The sequence below is a fragment of the Euprymna scolopes genome, chromosome 45 (genome assembly GCF_053919585.1).
Source record: "Euprymna scolopes isolate OS-2025 chromosome 45, ASM5391958v1, whole genome shotgun sequence".
In the NCBI taxonomy this organism is placed as follows: domain Eukaryota; kingdom Metazoa; phylum Mollusca; class Cephalopoda; order Sepiida; family Sepiolidae; genus Euprymna; species Euprymna scolopes.
Window position 1 is genome coordinate 32,187,775 of NC_136526.1, and position 16,199 is coordinate 32,203,973.

The 16,199-nt window shown below is 31.2% G+C and overlaps 1 long non-coding RNA gene across 1 annotated transcript; it reads left to right on the top strand.

The window, feature by feature from the left end:
* Positions 1 to 147: 147 nt before the first annotated feature.
* On the top strand, positions 148 to 15,753 carry LOC145269375 (uncharacterized). Its single transcript, XR_013865017.1, has 2 exons — positions 148 to 211; positions 13,989 to 15,753. It is a non-coding gene; the product is annotated as an uncharacterized LOC145269375 (long non-coding RNA).
* Positions 15,754 to 16,199: the final 446 nt, after the last annotated feature.

Consider the following 16,199-nt stretch of genomic DNA (forward strand, 5'->3'; position numbering starts at 1 on the left):
TATTATTACATATTATGGTGAATAAAATATGATGATTTTATTGTTAAAATTTATTTAAAATGGTTTTACGATAAAAAGAAAGCACTTCATATTTTAATGTAAAAAACAACTATTTTAATATGAGTGGGGATAAAAACAAAACAAATACTTTCTGTGAGAAAATTATTTCTTTTATTGTCAAATTGAACAGAAAGAACGGCCACACAAGAAGGTAAATATTGCCTCAGTCATTGGAGACTTCTACATTTTATCGCCGAAAATAAGGACGCCATTTTTTCGGGCACCTGTCATTAGTATAAGAGGGAGAAATCAGTATTTAAAACTATGTTCAAAGTAGGAAATAAACCATAAAAAAAATTAAACTAGACATTAATTACTTCCGGAAAGAAATATGAAAAAAGTAAATAAAGAAAGTAAAAGAGAACATATATTCGTAATTGTTTGATTGGAAATGTTTCGATTTAAATTAATGAAAATGGGAAAGTTTTTCATGAAACGTGTATATATATATATATATATATATATATATATATATATATATATATATATATATATATATATATATATATATATATATATATATTAAAACTGGTAATTAGTAAAAACCTGAAGAGAGTGCTCAATACTATTGCAGAGCAAATATGTGTTTTATCCTTTATTACCGTTTTATCTGTTTGGTTACATATGTTTCGGATATTGGACCATCACGATCCAACAGCTTCGTCAGACCTTACAGAAAAATGAAAAGGATTTCTATCCTTTTCATTAACTTCTCTTACTCTATAACATTTAAATACTTCCCTTACTCTATGACATTTAAATACTTAAACAACTTTTAATTGTGATTTTCCATGTCTCACTGACTTTAGCAAATAAGGTGTAAACCATTATAACTGTTTGCTGATATTTTCTCCTCTGAAGAGATGGTAGACATCGAAATCCTATAGGATAAGGAGTTATAATATTTCAAATGTATTCTTTGTCTTACATAGAATAATAAAAATCTTTTGATTTGAAATTTAAACACTTCACGTCATAAATTTTTAAATTCATTGAATGACTAAAATTTGATTTATTTGCTCTATCTTGTATATCGAGCAATTCTTATTTAGGGGGGATAATACTTATAGAATATTACTGCCAGTAATATCTTGATAAATTTATAATCACAGGTTCCCATACCAGTTGATTGTTAGATAATTTTATTCTGAAGTATAAACTCACTACTCGTTCAAGCAGCCGCCAATAGCGTAATGGTTAGAAGCCTTGACTGCCGTATAAACGGTCGGGTTTCAATCCTGGCTTGAGGTAGTTGCCTGTCTAGCCGCACTGATGAGCTGTGAAACAGCGAAACAGTACTGTATGTGGATGACTATAGTGCTCCTCACCTTGAGTTGAGCATATTGAGAAGTGAAAAACGAATTACCATTAGCATATAAGCGACGCTCTTTGTGTAAACAAATCGAGCGGAGTTATTTCGGACGATATCAAAACATCGTTAAACTCACTACTCGTTCAAGCAGCCGCCAATAGCGTAATGGTTAGAAGCCTTGACTGCCGTATAAACGGTCGGGTTTCAATCCTGGCTTGAGGTAGTTGCCTGTCTAGCCGCACTGATGAGCTGTGAAACAGCGAAACAGTACTGTATGTGGATGACTATATATATATATATATATATATATATATATATATATATATATATATATATATTATTATTATTATTATTATTATTATTAAAAAAAAAATAAAAAATAAAAAAAATAAATAAACAGAAAATGAAAATGACATATTCATAATTATTTAAACTTGGCGAGCGCCATTTGAAAACCAAACATTTATTGTATAAAAATGTATCAAAATATAATTGTAAACACATTTATTGAAACGTCTGCGTAAGAAAATATAATTTTAATAAAACAATTTTGTAATTTTTTTTGTTGTTGTTGTTGTTGTTATTTATTTCCTACTTCGGTCATAGTTTAAAATACTGCTTTCTCCCTCTGAGTTTAACGGCAGGTGCCCGAAAAAATGGCATCTCCATTTTCGACGATAAACTGTAGAAGTACCAAGTATTGTTTTAGGGTCCCTATCCATATACGGAATGGCTTTCTAAATTATATTAAATAATTAATATTTAAGCATGATGAATAAGCTTCAGATAGGATGTAGCCATTCCTAACATGGGGGATGTTTTGTAAATTATTCTGTACTTTCACCTAACAATTTAATAAATTAATTAATTAATTAATTTAAATTAGTAAAAAACTTGGTAACCAAGAAGAATGCGCGACCAAAATAAAAGTCTTTAATATCAGAAACCAAGTGTGAGCAAACACCGTTTGTTGCATACTTTGAGTTAGCAGACTTTATGTCGGGTGTTCGTCTGATTTTCTTTAGTCTTGTCCCCCCCCCCTTTACTCCCGCAGATAGATAAAATAAACAGGCGTTGAAAAAATCTTATCTATATTGACCTTTAACACACAAAATTATATTAAAAACAATAAAATCATTTTTTTAAATTTAATTTCATATTATAAATTTATTAACATACGTTTATATTTAAAAAAAAACAAAAGAGGTGTTTCCTTTTTATTGTTAAAAAATCATGAAAATATTTTTAACATTAAATTCATATTTTTTCAACACAATATTAACAAAAAATCATAATTTCTAATTTAATACAATACGTAATAATAATAATAATAATAATAATAATAATAATAATAATAATAATAATAATAATAATAATAATAATAGAGAATAAAAACAAAATTTGAAATCACAATAAATAAATAATTATTTTAATTTTATGCGAACTTGCTTTTCGGGTCGCCATCTTCAAATGTTGACTTCCACCTCAAACACGTCTTGTTTTAATTAACACATCTTATAATCGTTTCTTTGTTAAAAGCAGATTACCAAACAAGAAGTGAGTGTTGCTTGAATTTGATTGCGTTTATACGTTCTTTTTTACTATAGGGTTGCGTTCAAAATATTTTTTAACTTTGGTTTTCATATAGAAATGAGTAAATATTCCATTTAGACCTGGTGAAGATCTAAGAAAAAAAATCTTAAATGCATATATCTATAGCCTAGGAGTGGGCAAAAATGGCGGACAAAGATAAGGGGACATGGTTTTAAAGCCGATTTATCATATTCTTTTTGTAAGTTTCCGACTACTGTTTGATAGCATTTGAAAGATTAGAGACTAAAGTTAATTTAAAAAAGGAAAAATATATTTGTACACACGAAAAAAGTTTTCACGAAAAATGTTTTCACAGCGAGCTAACAAATTCAGCAAAATTTTTAAGTTAAATAAATCCATTGTAAATCTCCCTTGAAAGATGAATTTTAGTTGTTTTTTTTTTGTCTATTTCAAAGATAATTAATAAAGTAAAGTATTGTACTAAATTAAAATTTAAAAAAACAGCTGTTTGTACAAAAATAGATTAATTAGCCCCCAAAAGCAAGAAATTCTGCCTTTGCAAAATCTTAACAAAGCGGAAGTCTTTAAACATGAATTATATGGAAGTCCAAAATCTCAGAAAGTCGAAAGGCTGTCTGAAAATGACGTTAGGTAGTTAAGGGAGGTTAGGCGTCCTGGTTTTCCTTTTTCTCCTGCCATGCATCCACACATTCATATCGTGAACGTTTGTATAATTTTTACCATTTTTGATTCAATTATTTTTGTTTCTGCATTTAAATTAAAAAGAATATATATATATATATATATATATATATATATATATATATATATATATATATATATATATATTTTCACACAAAAAATATAATTGCAAAAATATTTCTACTTTTTTTTAGATTACAGGTTTCGCATAATATTTATATGTAAGATTCTAATATTTTCCTTGCTTGAATGAATGTGAACATTCGGCATAACATAACTTTTATATAATCTTCACACACACACACACATATGTATATATATATATATATATATATATATATATATATATATATATATATATATATGTATATATGCGTGTGTGTGTATATATATATATATATATATATATATATATATATATATGTGTGTGTGTGTCAAGATTATATAAAAGTTATGTTATGCCGAATGTTCACATTCATTCAAGCAAGGAACATATTAGAATCTTACATATAAATATTATGCGAAACCTGTAATCTAAAAAAAAAGTAGAAATATTTTTGCAATTATATTTTTTGTGTGAAAATATTAAATACACAATGTTTAATTCAATCATAATATCGGTAGTTTGAGAAATTTATTTTTCTTTGAGTTATATCGAATTCATTATTACAGACTTTAAGGGCTTTTTTCGTAATATTCATGTAAAAATAAATTTTTTATGATTACAATTTACGATACTTTATTTTCATAAAAAAAGCAAATATAAATTCATAGACTTTCTTTTGCTACTTAAAACTATGTTTAGTAAAAGGTATTTTTGTTTGAACAAAATAATGCATTTCCATATTAAATAAAAAATAATGGATTCATTACATTCTGTGATCATTATTTGATAAATACTGAAAACTTAATTAAAATTTGTTAATTTTCTGATTTTTGATGAATTTTAAAGTAAAGGGAGGGGTCAAAATATTTATGCATTTTGAACATCGCATTCATTTTGAACGTACCTATTGTAGCCCCAACCCATATCCAGAGCTTTGTGCCTTTTAAAATAAACAGCCTGTTGATGCCGAAATAGCGATTGAATAACATGTATTCTTTTTCATAAAAATGTTTATTATTTATTTAAATATTATTGTAATTGGTGAGTGTTTTATTTTTTAACTGAAGATTTCTGTAAGGTCAATTAATGCGAACACCACAACCGTTATGAATGTTCTGCTCAGAAATTTATACTTCTCCATAGTATTTTCTAAAAGTATCTGAAGATTTAATATGAAAAATAGTCTTTAAGGCCTTTGAATAAGCAATTAAATAAATGGATTTTTATGTATTGATTTTATTTTCAACAACATTCTCTTTAAAATTATCCCAGTGTGTATTGTTCATATTTTATTATAAGCGAGATAAGACACTGATAGAATTCAGATGAAAAATCTGATAGATATTACTTGAAGTAATACTTTCAAGGAGATCCTAGCCAAAAAGGAAAAGCTCAATATTTAAGAATAGAGCAATATATAAGTTTCGTAGTTCAATTTTAAATTCTGAAAAAAAACAACATATAGAGACATATATTCGATTTAAGAAATATTTTATTCACTTACAACAAATTACAAAAAAACTTCAACCATGTCTATGATAGTATAGAGGCAGTAGTCTCCTTAAATATGAAGGCTCAAGTACATATGTTTGACACTTAATTGTCCACCATAAAATAGCTTTGTTTCTATAGTTACACAGATGCAGTTAGACACTGTACTCATAATTTCTCTATAGCCCATTCCTTACAAATTCATGTTCCCGACCTGCCTCCCAGATCGTGTAAACTAGCAAACGCCACTACCCGATGATTGTGTGACTAATAGCTATAGTTCATTCGAAAACGTAGACCACCTAGTTGTATCAGTAGATTTAATCCCAAATCCAAGGTGAGAAGCCATTACTCAAAACTACAGGTACTATAAAAGGGATGACTTGGAAGCCATTAGAGAACACATCAGAGGAACTTGTGATCTTTATTTTGTTTTACAAAGGAATCACCATTTATCAAGGCCTAGAGGCCACTCGGGGATAAGGGTTAAAGAGTGTACAGTAGTCAAAGGGACAATATTATAGTAATCGTTAGAAGTGGAAATTTGGTAAATTGAATTACTTAAAGGGAACGGCTCATCAAGAATTTGTTTATGTTGGACTTGAAGACGACCATATTGTAGTCAGCTGGAAAGCAGGCAAATGGAAGAGAGTTCCACAAGTGTGCAGTTCTAAGAAAACAGCTTTGTGGAATCTATGTTTAGGTTTAGGCACAGATAAAGAGTGGTGGAAATTATTAATAGTGTTTTCAGTTAGACAAGAGTTTATCGGGAATTTTTGGAGAGGGGAAGACCAGAGATTGGAGCTCAGATGAGCACTTACCAGGAAAATAACGATAAAGCAGAGACAGGCTCACAACGTCTCTTCTGTCAGAAAGAGTTTGCAGAGAAGAGAAAAATGGTATCCCCCCACTAGGCTACGAAGTCTATTTTGAACTCTGTCAAGGCAGGATAAGTCTTTCTAGCAGCTCCTGCCCAGATGTGACCGCAATACTCCATCCTTGGATGTACCTGGCTCTTATATTGGTAGAGAATTGCATCAGCAGGTAGATATGTACTGGATCGATGGAAGGATCCCATCATTTTTCCAGCGACCTTGGCAAAGGATTTGATGTACGTGTTCCATTTAAGATCAGGAATAAATGTAAAGCCTAGAAGCTTGCCAAAACATGGAGTCTCCCCAAAACGAGAGGCATTTATTTCAATCGATGCCAGATGAAGATCAAAATGTTGATGATGTAAAGATAGAATGTTGGTTTTAGATGCATTAAAAGTAACAAGCCACTTTTTTCCCTCATTGTGCGTGCTCAAGATCAGAGGAGAAAGAATCAGAGGGAACGTAGTCGTTTACGGTCTTTGATGTGCTGCCATTGATGTTAATGTCATCAGCAAAAATGTCTACAAATGATCTAAGAATATGATTTGGAAGATCATTGATGTAGATCAGAAAGAGTGTTGGACCCAGGATGCTGTGAGCTTCTGATTTCTGCCCATCAACCACTACTCTTATGAACCTTTAAGAGAGAAATGATTTAATAATTGAGAAAACATTTCCAGCTATACCATAGCCGGAGATCTTGTGAAGTAGACCCGTATGCCATACCCTATCAAACGCCTTTGGTATGTAAAGAGCAATTGCCCTAGAAAGGAAGCCTTCATCAAGAGATTCGCTAATCCTATGAGATATAACCATAAGCACATCTGCTGTAGATCTAGCAGAATGGAAACCATATTACATGCCACTAAGAAGGTTATTTTTGCTGAGGTGGTTGACTACTTCTTTATTTAACACAGATTCTAGTAACTTACTCATAATGCACAAGAGACTTATTAGTCTGTACTGAGATGGAGGTTAAATACAGAGCATACAGATGGGATTTTACAGGTTGTTTAAATCAATTCTCCTTAAGACAATGCTTAAACAGCTTTGTAAGTATGGTAGGTAGTTCTGGTTGAAGATTTTTCAACACTATAATTGGAATGCCGCCAGGGCCTGTTGCTTTACTGGAATCAAGGTTTTTGATTAGCTTGACAACATCACGCATAGATATTTGTATGTCACACAGCATGTTTTCTGATACAGGAGGAAATATGGGGAGTTGGTGGCCTTGTTCGCATAGGGTAGAATTTACTGCAAAGTTCTTGTCAAAGAGTTTGTTTTTGCCTGATGCTGAGATGATTATCTCAGGTCCATTGATGATAGTTGGGATAGAGTACACGCTTCAGTTCAGGATTCTGTTTACTATTTGCCAAACCTATTGGGAACCAAGCCACTGCTCAGCCACTTTGGACTTGACGGAGTGAGCATACAACTCTCGTGTTCTTCATTACTCTTTTACAGTGGTTGCTGGCAGTCTTGACAGTGGCTTTAGTTTCAGTAATCTGTTATGCTGGAAGCGATGGAAAAAGTGATTTCTGTGTGCTATGGCAGCTTAACATCTTAAGAGAACTATGGCTGGCTGTTAGGTTTTTGCTGGAATTTTTTCGAGGGTATAAAACGGTTTGTACTTACAGTAACCATTCTGTCATCTCTGATACTATAGAGGACACATCCTTTTTAAACATGGAATGCAGAGATAGATCTGATATAAATGTACGGAAGCTATCCCAGTCAGGCATAGAGTGTTGATATACTGTACAATGGAGAGGTACGTCTGAGGACTTATTACATTTCGTTTTTATTTTAACTGATACAAGAGAGTAGTCGGAAGATTCCAGTGGAGACTGAACAGAAGATGAACATAACTCAGAGCAAGTAGTGAGGAAAGGATTTAGACTGTCAGTATCAAGCACACGGTGGATTCTCAAACAATCTGAGTGAGATCATAAGCAATGGAGAAATCTTGTCAGAACCTCCCCTCATCATCTGTCTTCTTTGAGTGGGTTAAGCATTCCACATTTTGAACATTGAAGTCTATACAGACGTGAATGTTAACCTTAGGATGAGCAGATAGGATTTGGTCAATTTTCTCAGATATCCTCTTAAAGATAGTAATTTCACTATTGGAGGAGGAGATAGAGGGCAAATATAAATGCAGTTGTAAGAGCAAATGCAACCCAAAAGCCAATATAAGGTAAATAGGATCTTCTCTGGAGATGTCCTTTCCACATGGAAAGCTATCGTTAATGTAAGCATAGATTCCTATAAGCCTATGACGATCTTGGGGGTCAGATTTGGATGTTAAGTTAATTCCAAACTCTTCCAGGGAAATAGTCGGTCGAATGCCAGTTTCACATAAAAATAATAATCTGATTTAGTCCTCTGTAATTGGGTTTACACCTCTGGAAGGTTGAAATGTAAACCCCTGATGTTAGAAAAGGAGACATAATTGTGGGGTCTATGTTGGACGTTTAATCGAGTGTTTTTTTGGAAACATTTCATGATGGAGTTTTAGGATTTGTGGAATAGATCTACAGACTTGCTTAAAGGAGGGCAGAGAGGGAAAGTAAGAGAAAAAGATACAAAGAAATATATTTTTTGTAGCACATGATAAGGTAAAGCCATAACCTCATTACTCATAAATATGGCATCGAGAAGCCCCAGCAGAATCTACGGCATGGTCCAGAATCCATTCACCAAATGGGATAGACATAGAAACAGAAAATTTCCAACATCTCTGGCAACTGTTCATACTAAAATATTGCCAACGTAGAATACAGCTTTTTCTTTTTCCGTTGTCAGAAAAATCACTCATTAAAAATGAAGACTGAGTGACAAATAAGAAGAGAGATTCATGGGCGCTGCTGATAATGCATCACCAATGCATTGTCTACTCTCCATTAAAAACGATTATGACTATATTAAGTATTGTACTTAATATAAGTTTAATTGACATGTTTAAGGGAAAGTATGGTGATAGATTCCCTTCTCACTAACTGAAAATAAATAGACTTGTCGAATCTATTTATGCTATATTTAAAATCAACTTGCTAGATATAATGAGTACATTCATGGACGAGAAAATCTGTTACTAAATAAAGCAATCAAATAAAAATATAGAAATTAAAAAACTGCAATGAATATGAATAATATTTACATTTGCCTATGATAAAACAGAATGCATATCACAATTAAACAACTTACCTGCTAATAGCCTCTGTCTTCTATGAAAAATATTAAAGATTTTCTTCACTTTAGATTCAGTTTAGCGTTCAAAAAGTTTACAAATTAGCTATTGAAAATGCTACTCTTGTTCAACAGATTAGTTTCGTGACGTTTTAAAGAATACGAGACACAGAGAAGAATAAAATAATAGAATTGTCGAATCTATTTATACCGTATTTAAAATCTACTTGCTAGATATAATCATTTTTGTAAAATTTATAATAGTGTAGAGAATAAAGGGCAATCAGTAATTTCTTTACTATCCAACAACAAGAAATATGCATGTTAAACGATGAGGCGGAATTGCTTGTCTTATGATTCGTTCAAAACTCCATCTTAGACTCAACAAACAACTCCCTTCCAAATGTTCTTTTGCTCCCTGAAACCACACTTTATGATTTAAAAATCACCCCTTCTCATGTCCACGATATCATAAAATTCTTAGAGACCTTTAAATCGTTAGCCTAATTTAAACCCTGCTATAATAATTAAGAATCCTGTACCTTTACAAGGCCACTATTCACCCATGTATATAATATTGTTGCCACGTCTGGTTTATTACATCTACCGCCATTCCCAAATCTAATAGGCCCTGCACTGTCGAATATGGTCCATCTCCTGTAACACTGTTGCAATGTTGTATTCGTGTGCATGTTTTACAAATATTTTAATGGAATGTTCTCTAATAAATTCCTAGTTCTTTTGTCATTTCATCATACCTCGGACAAACATGCTAAGCAATAAAATCACACACCTGCGCCTTTCTTTTGTCTAGAATGGTTAGATTATATTAATTATTTAGTAATAATGTAGGAATTAATTCAAGACATTCTATACATTAAACGCTACTGCCAAAGCTTGATTTACGATTACAACTGAATATAGCATTCAAAGATAACATTTTAAATATCTTTAGTAGAACAGGGTTACCTAAATTGATGCCGTTTTTCATGAAGATGTTTTGCATAAACAAACTGATGAAGTATAAATTTAAAATTTTATCAAATTGTGGGAGGTGACGTCTGTACCATACTTTGCAGATCAGGTCTAGAAACCTTGATCAATGGGTGCACAGAAGCAATTATTCAAATATTACAGAATGAGGATCCAGAAAGGCATTTTGTGTGGAGTCTAACAGAACAGGAGCTACTGATGATAATTTTCTTAGTATTTTGCAAACAACCTGGGTTTTTTTTTTAATTTTACAGGAATAAACTATAATCTTTATTTTTTCGCCCAACCCCGCCATCTTATATTACTAATTAGAAAATTCAAGTCTTATGTTTCCTATTCTATGATATAAACATTTAAATCTCCATGTTTTATTCTTGATGTAAAATCTATAAATCTTCAATATTTGTTCTCTAATTATGAAATAATTAAATAACCGATAATAATATATATATATATATATATATATATATATATATATATATAATAATAATATATATAATATATTATTATTATTACATGGAATGAAAATTGGAATAACTACCATAGTTTTGTATTTTTATGCCTCTTTTTATTTATTTTCGAAAAAATATTAATATCATTTACGTTTTGTATTTTTTAATTACTGAATATTCAATTATTCTGCAGTTTTAATAGGAAAGATCTTTGTTTTATCAACAAAAAATGTGACTAAATAAAGAAAAATGTGCAATAACTTATGCAGTAGCTAGTACAGTTACATTGTAGATTCTATTCTTAGGTGTAACCATTCACCCCAGATCTCAGTAATATTTCTGACGCTATACAACCTTCCACACAATGTGCCACTTCTTAATGACAATTTGTGATTAGTTATTAATTTGTGAATAGCTCAACAATGCCGACAATTTGAATGCACATTACAAATGCAATAAAGAGCCCACGTTATATGTAATATTTCTGAAGATGCTCTCATTTAAGATTGATATTGCTGTAAGTATTCTTCACTGTGAAGTAGTAAGCACCCGTCTACATTGTAGGTAACATGAATATCAAACTTTTTCATAAAGTTGAGGATTCTACTTTTTTCTCTTCCCTCGATTCTGTACCTGATCATTTTCTGATCATTTTGTAGCGTTCTTTAAATAACTTGTTCATTTCATTTTAGATTTCCTTTTGTTTTCAATGAATTTATATATTTGACTCAACTCATATTGTCTCTTAATGGGATATATATATACATATATATATATATATATATATATATATATATATATATATATATATATATATATATATATAATTACAATTAAATTTACCAAAATGATCGAAGATGGTAAAATTAAAGTAAATTATAAATATTAAAGAATTAATATTTATAAAATTATCTCAGTCAGATGTAAAAGCTCGATAAAACCAAATAGGAAATAGAGCTTATAACTCCGCGGATTAAAGGACTATCCATTTATCTAATGTTTCCGTTTTAGATTAAATATGTTTTTAACTCATTTAAATTTTTTTAAACATATTTTATTAACTATTTGCTCATATATATATATATATATATATATATATATATATATATATATATATATAATCAATACAAGTTCAGCCTCCTGCTTGTGTGCTTGTTACAACCCTTGAAAGAATCAACTTGCTATTCTCTTTTACATAATTTGGCTTATCATATCCTGTTAATGGTCTTCATTAGCATATATCAGTGGAGGTTACACATACAGTCATACTATTATGTTTACAATATTTTTGCCGTTTGAAAGATATAGTTGGAGAGGAAAAGATGATATACAGGATTTACAGAAAAAGTAACAGCTTCTTAATAATAATGTTTGTCATGTCTGGAAGACTCGACACAATCCCCAGCCCCTAAATTCAGGAAACAAACTGAAAATGTAATAAGTGTTCAGAACTATTGGTTTCAGATGTGACACCTTCATATATGTTGTACACGTATTCTGAGATTGGTTTCCTAGTTTGTCTCGTTATAAGGTTGAATCCATAATTAGTATGACTCTGTTTACAATGGAAAACAGAACACAGGAATAAAGCAATAAAATGTATTGATAAGAACATACAAAATGAGGGTTGTTCGTCCAGCCGACTTCATCGTTACGGTTTTATTTCACTGTATTTATTGTGTATGTAAGTAACACAAGTATTCGGCCACAACAATCTTATTTGTGAAATTACATTCAGAACAAATGCCACCTTGATGAGACATTACTGCCGTGTAAAACAATTTGATAGATCTAAAGTTGATCTTTGATGGACCCTTCAAGATAGGCAGATCGTAGGTCTAGAATCACCATGTTTGATCAGCATCGTCTGCTTGCTCTTATTTTGCCGGTGAAAAAATCAGTTCCAAAACTCCCATCAACAAAAAGGATGGGCTTCTATTAATCCATAGCAATGCAACCTTTTTTTTTTTTCTGCTTGATAACAGCCATCAGCAGGAGTAATCATTTCAGGAATTCAAGGTTTCGTTTATCGAAAAAAGTAATTCCACAATTATCTTTCTCTTTAATTTCATTGGTCTCAATCTTTATACATAATTGTTTAGTGTGATTGTTGCATTGGATTCTGGATCTAATTCATTAGAAAATTACATCTTCCATAACTTGGAGGGAGAGGCTGCGCCAACAGTTTCATAGCATCTATTTTCATCAGACTATCAAAACCATTTTCATTATATAAATTACAAACTTGCTTTCACTTACAAACTTTATATGCCTGCATTGCTATTCCAAGAGTAATTATTTGAACAGTTTGCTTTTGACTCGTCCAGCATATTCTCTTGATAAATATAGCAGACAAGAATTCACAAAAACCTCATGCGGCTTAACGTGTGTCCAAACTTCTAATCTATCGTAAAATTCCTAGATTACAAATGGATGTAATCATGTCACAGAGATAGCTTATCATATTTTCAAGTATAACTTTTTCATCTTTCGTGTATTTACTCTTTTCTTCAAATAAAATTGCATCCAAATCTTCTTCAACAAACATTGATTTTCAAGTCTATTCCATTATACATAAGACAATCGACAATTTTATAGATACTCTGCCACTCACAATTGGTTGCAGCGAGGATTTATATATCTACTGTTAAAAAAAGAGTCACAAGAATCAAAAATCACTTAAATTCAATTGCACTCGATTGATGTTTAAAACATATTAACTTACTTCATCAATTACTAAATAATATAAAAAGCAAACAAAAGAATGATAGTCTGCAGTCTTTGCCACCCTCTTTACAAACAAACTTGCTCTTTTGTCGGAGTTTGCAGGTGCTCCTTAGTTTCAGAATAATTTGAAGATGCCATACCACACACTTCACATGTGTTATGTGTCAGCGTGTTGGTCTTTGAATATTTTCTTCACACAAAAACTAATTTTCATAAAGATTGAAATTTCCCAACAAAAGTATAATGTGAAAATAAATGAAAATAAAATTGTATACACATATAATAAAAACAAATTTAATTAAATAATTTATTCAGGTAATGCTTTGTAATTATGCAAAATATTTATGTCGCATCCAAATTTTTTGTTTATTTATAAACATGTAAAAGTTTTTTTTAAATGTAATTTTTCTTTTTAGCTTGCAGATGTGGTAACAATATTTTAAGACTAGATATTTCTATTTTTCTCTGACAATATTTTAGATTTAAATCCTTTCACTAAATTGTGTTTATGACTTTTTATTTTGCAGAAAAACCAGCAATCAATACAAAGAAAAATTGAAAAAATTAAAAGCCGGAAACAAGAGAAATCGTATTCTTTTGAATGGTCGTAGTTTTACATTTCTCTAAATCGAATTTTTTGACAAGATATTGAAAAAGCATTTACCTAACAATTTTGAATGTATTTTGTCTACACTTTTTCTTGGACATCTTTTGGAATAATAGCCTCCAATGCATGAGGTTAATATAATTTAGGTGCACGTTACTAATGAAGTCATGAACTGTTTAGTAAATGCAGTATTTGCGCATCTAGAATGATAGACAGGAAAATTATGCTGATTATGAAAACTGAAATGAGACTGTTATTATGGGCTGCATAAGTAGTTTTTTTTATAATCATTCATTAAAATGCACCGCTATGTTAAAATATCATCTCATAAGATGTATATACATTCATTGAATTTATTATATATGTTTCGTTTTCATTAATTGTACAGATGTGAAATACATAAATCTTATAATGAGCTAGCACACTGAAGCACATAATTTTCATATATATATACTGTAAATTAAATTAAAAATCAAGTAATGTTTTCATTGAAACACGAGAAAAATATAAATTATGACCATCTTAAACAATCTACAAAATTTTACATCCATACAAACTGAATAGAAAATGTAATTTTTTCTTAATTTATTTGTTTATTATCCATAACAACAATAGAAAAATATTGGGAAACAAATTGTACAAAAACTCTTTAAAATTTCCTTTGGGAAAATGAACTCTAATTCAAATTTCAGAGAGAAGCCGTATTCTTGTGAAGTATGTGCTTCTTCATTTAAACAGAAACCACATATGTTGAGACATATGCGAACACACACTGGCGAGAAACCATATTTTTGTGAAGTATGTTGCTCTTCTTTTACAAGGAAAGAAAACTTGGTTATTCATATGCGAACACATACTGGAGAGAAACCATATTCTTGTGAAGTATGTGGCTCTTCTTTTACAATTAAACAAAACTTAGCCATTCATGTGCGAACACATACTGGACATAAACCACATTCTTGTAAAGTATGTGGTTCTTCTTTTTCACATAAACCAAACTTGGCCATGCATATGCGAACTCATACAGGAGAGAAACCCTATTCTTGTGAAGTATGTGGCTTTTCTTGTTCACGAAAATCAAACTTAGTCATTCATATGCGATCACATACAGGAGAGAAACCATATTCTTGTAAAATGTGTGGCACTTCTTTTACACATAAGCAAAGTATGTTGCAACATATGCGAACACATACTGGAGAGAAACCATATTCGTGTGTAATATGCGGCTCTTCTTTTACCCAGAAACATCATATGTTGCAACATATACGAATACATACTGGTGAGAAACCATATTCTTGTGAAATATGTGACACTTCTTTTACAAGTAAACAAAGTATGTTGGAACATATGCGAACACATACTGGAGAGAAACCATATTCTTGCAAATTATGTGGTTCTGCTTTTACAAAAAAATTCAACATGACCCAACATTTGCAAACGCATACTGATGAGAAACCACATTCGTGTGAAGTATGTGGTTCCTTCTTTAAAAGCAAACAAACTATGTTGAAACATATGCGAAGACATATGGAAGTGAAATCTTAATCTTGTGAAGTATGTGGCTCTTGTTTTACAAGGCAACGACAAATGTAACGACTTATTAAAATGCATATTACAAAGAAACTATATTCTTGTTATGTATGCCTGCCTTCTTTTCCAAATAAACCCTTTATCTTGCATGTGAACACTTATTGTAAACAAAATAATATTCTTTAAATCTTGTAACTTTGACACGGATATACTTCTTTTTTACATTTTCACCCTAAACAAGGCATATTGCCACTTTGGTGTAGGGGGCTACTATCAGGGGAAACAACTACTGGGGTACTATGTAGGGATTTGGGCAGCAAGATGTTGGTTCACGTTGCACTTGAACTTTTGCATGTCAGTACAGTTGGAGAAGCAGTGACCTGGAATGGAATTCCAAAGTCTAGCGGTTCTGGGGAAGAAACTACCGGAGTAGAAAGATCTTTTACATCTAGGGATCTCTACAGTGTTGGGTGGGATTTTGCAGCTTGTCGGGTCTGTCGAGGGTATTCACGTCGTGGGGGCACAAGTGCTTGCAGTTAATCAGAGCATTCACCATTAAAATACTTGTAGAACAGGCAGAGGGATGCAACGTTTCGTCGAT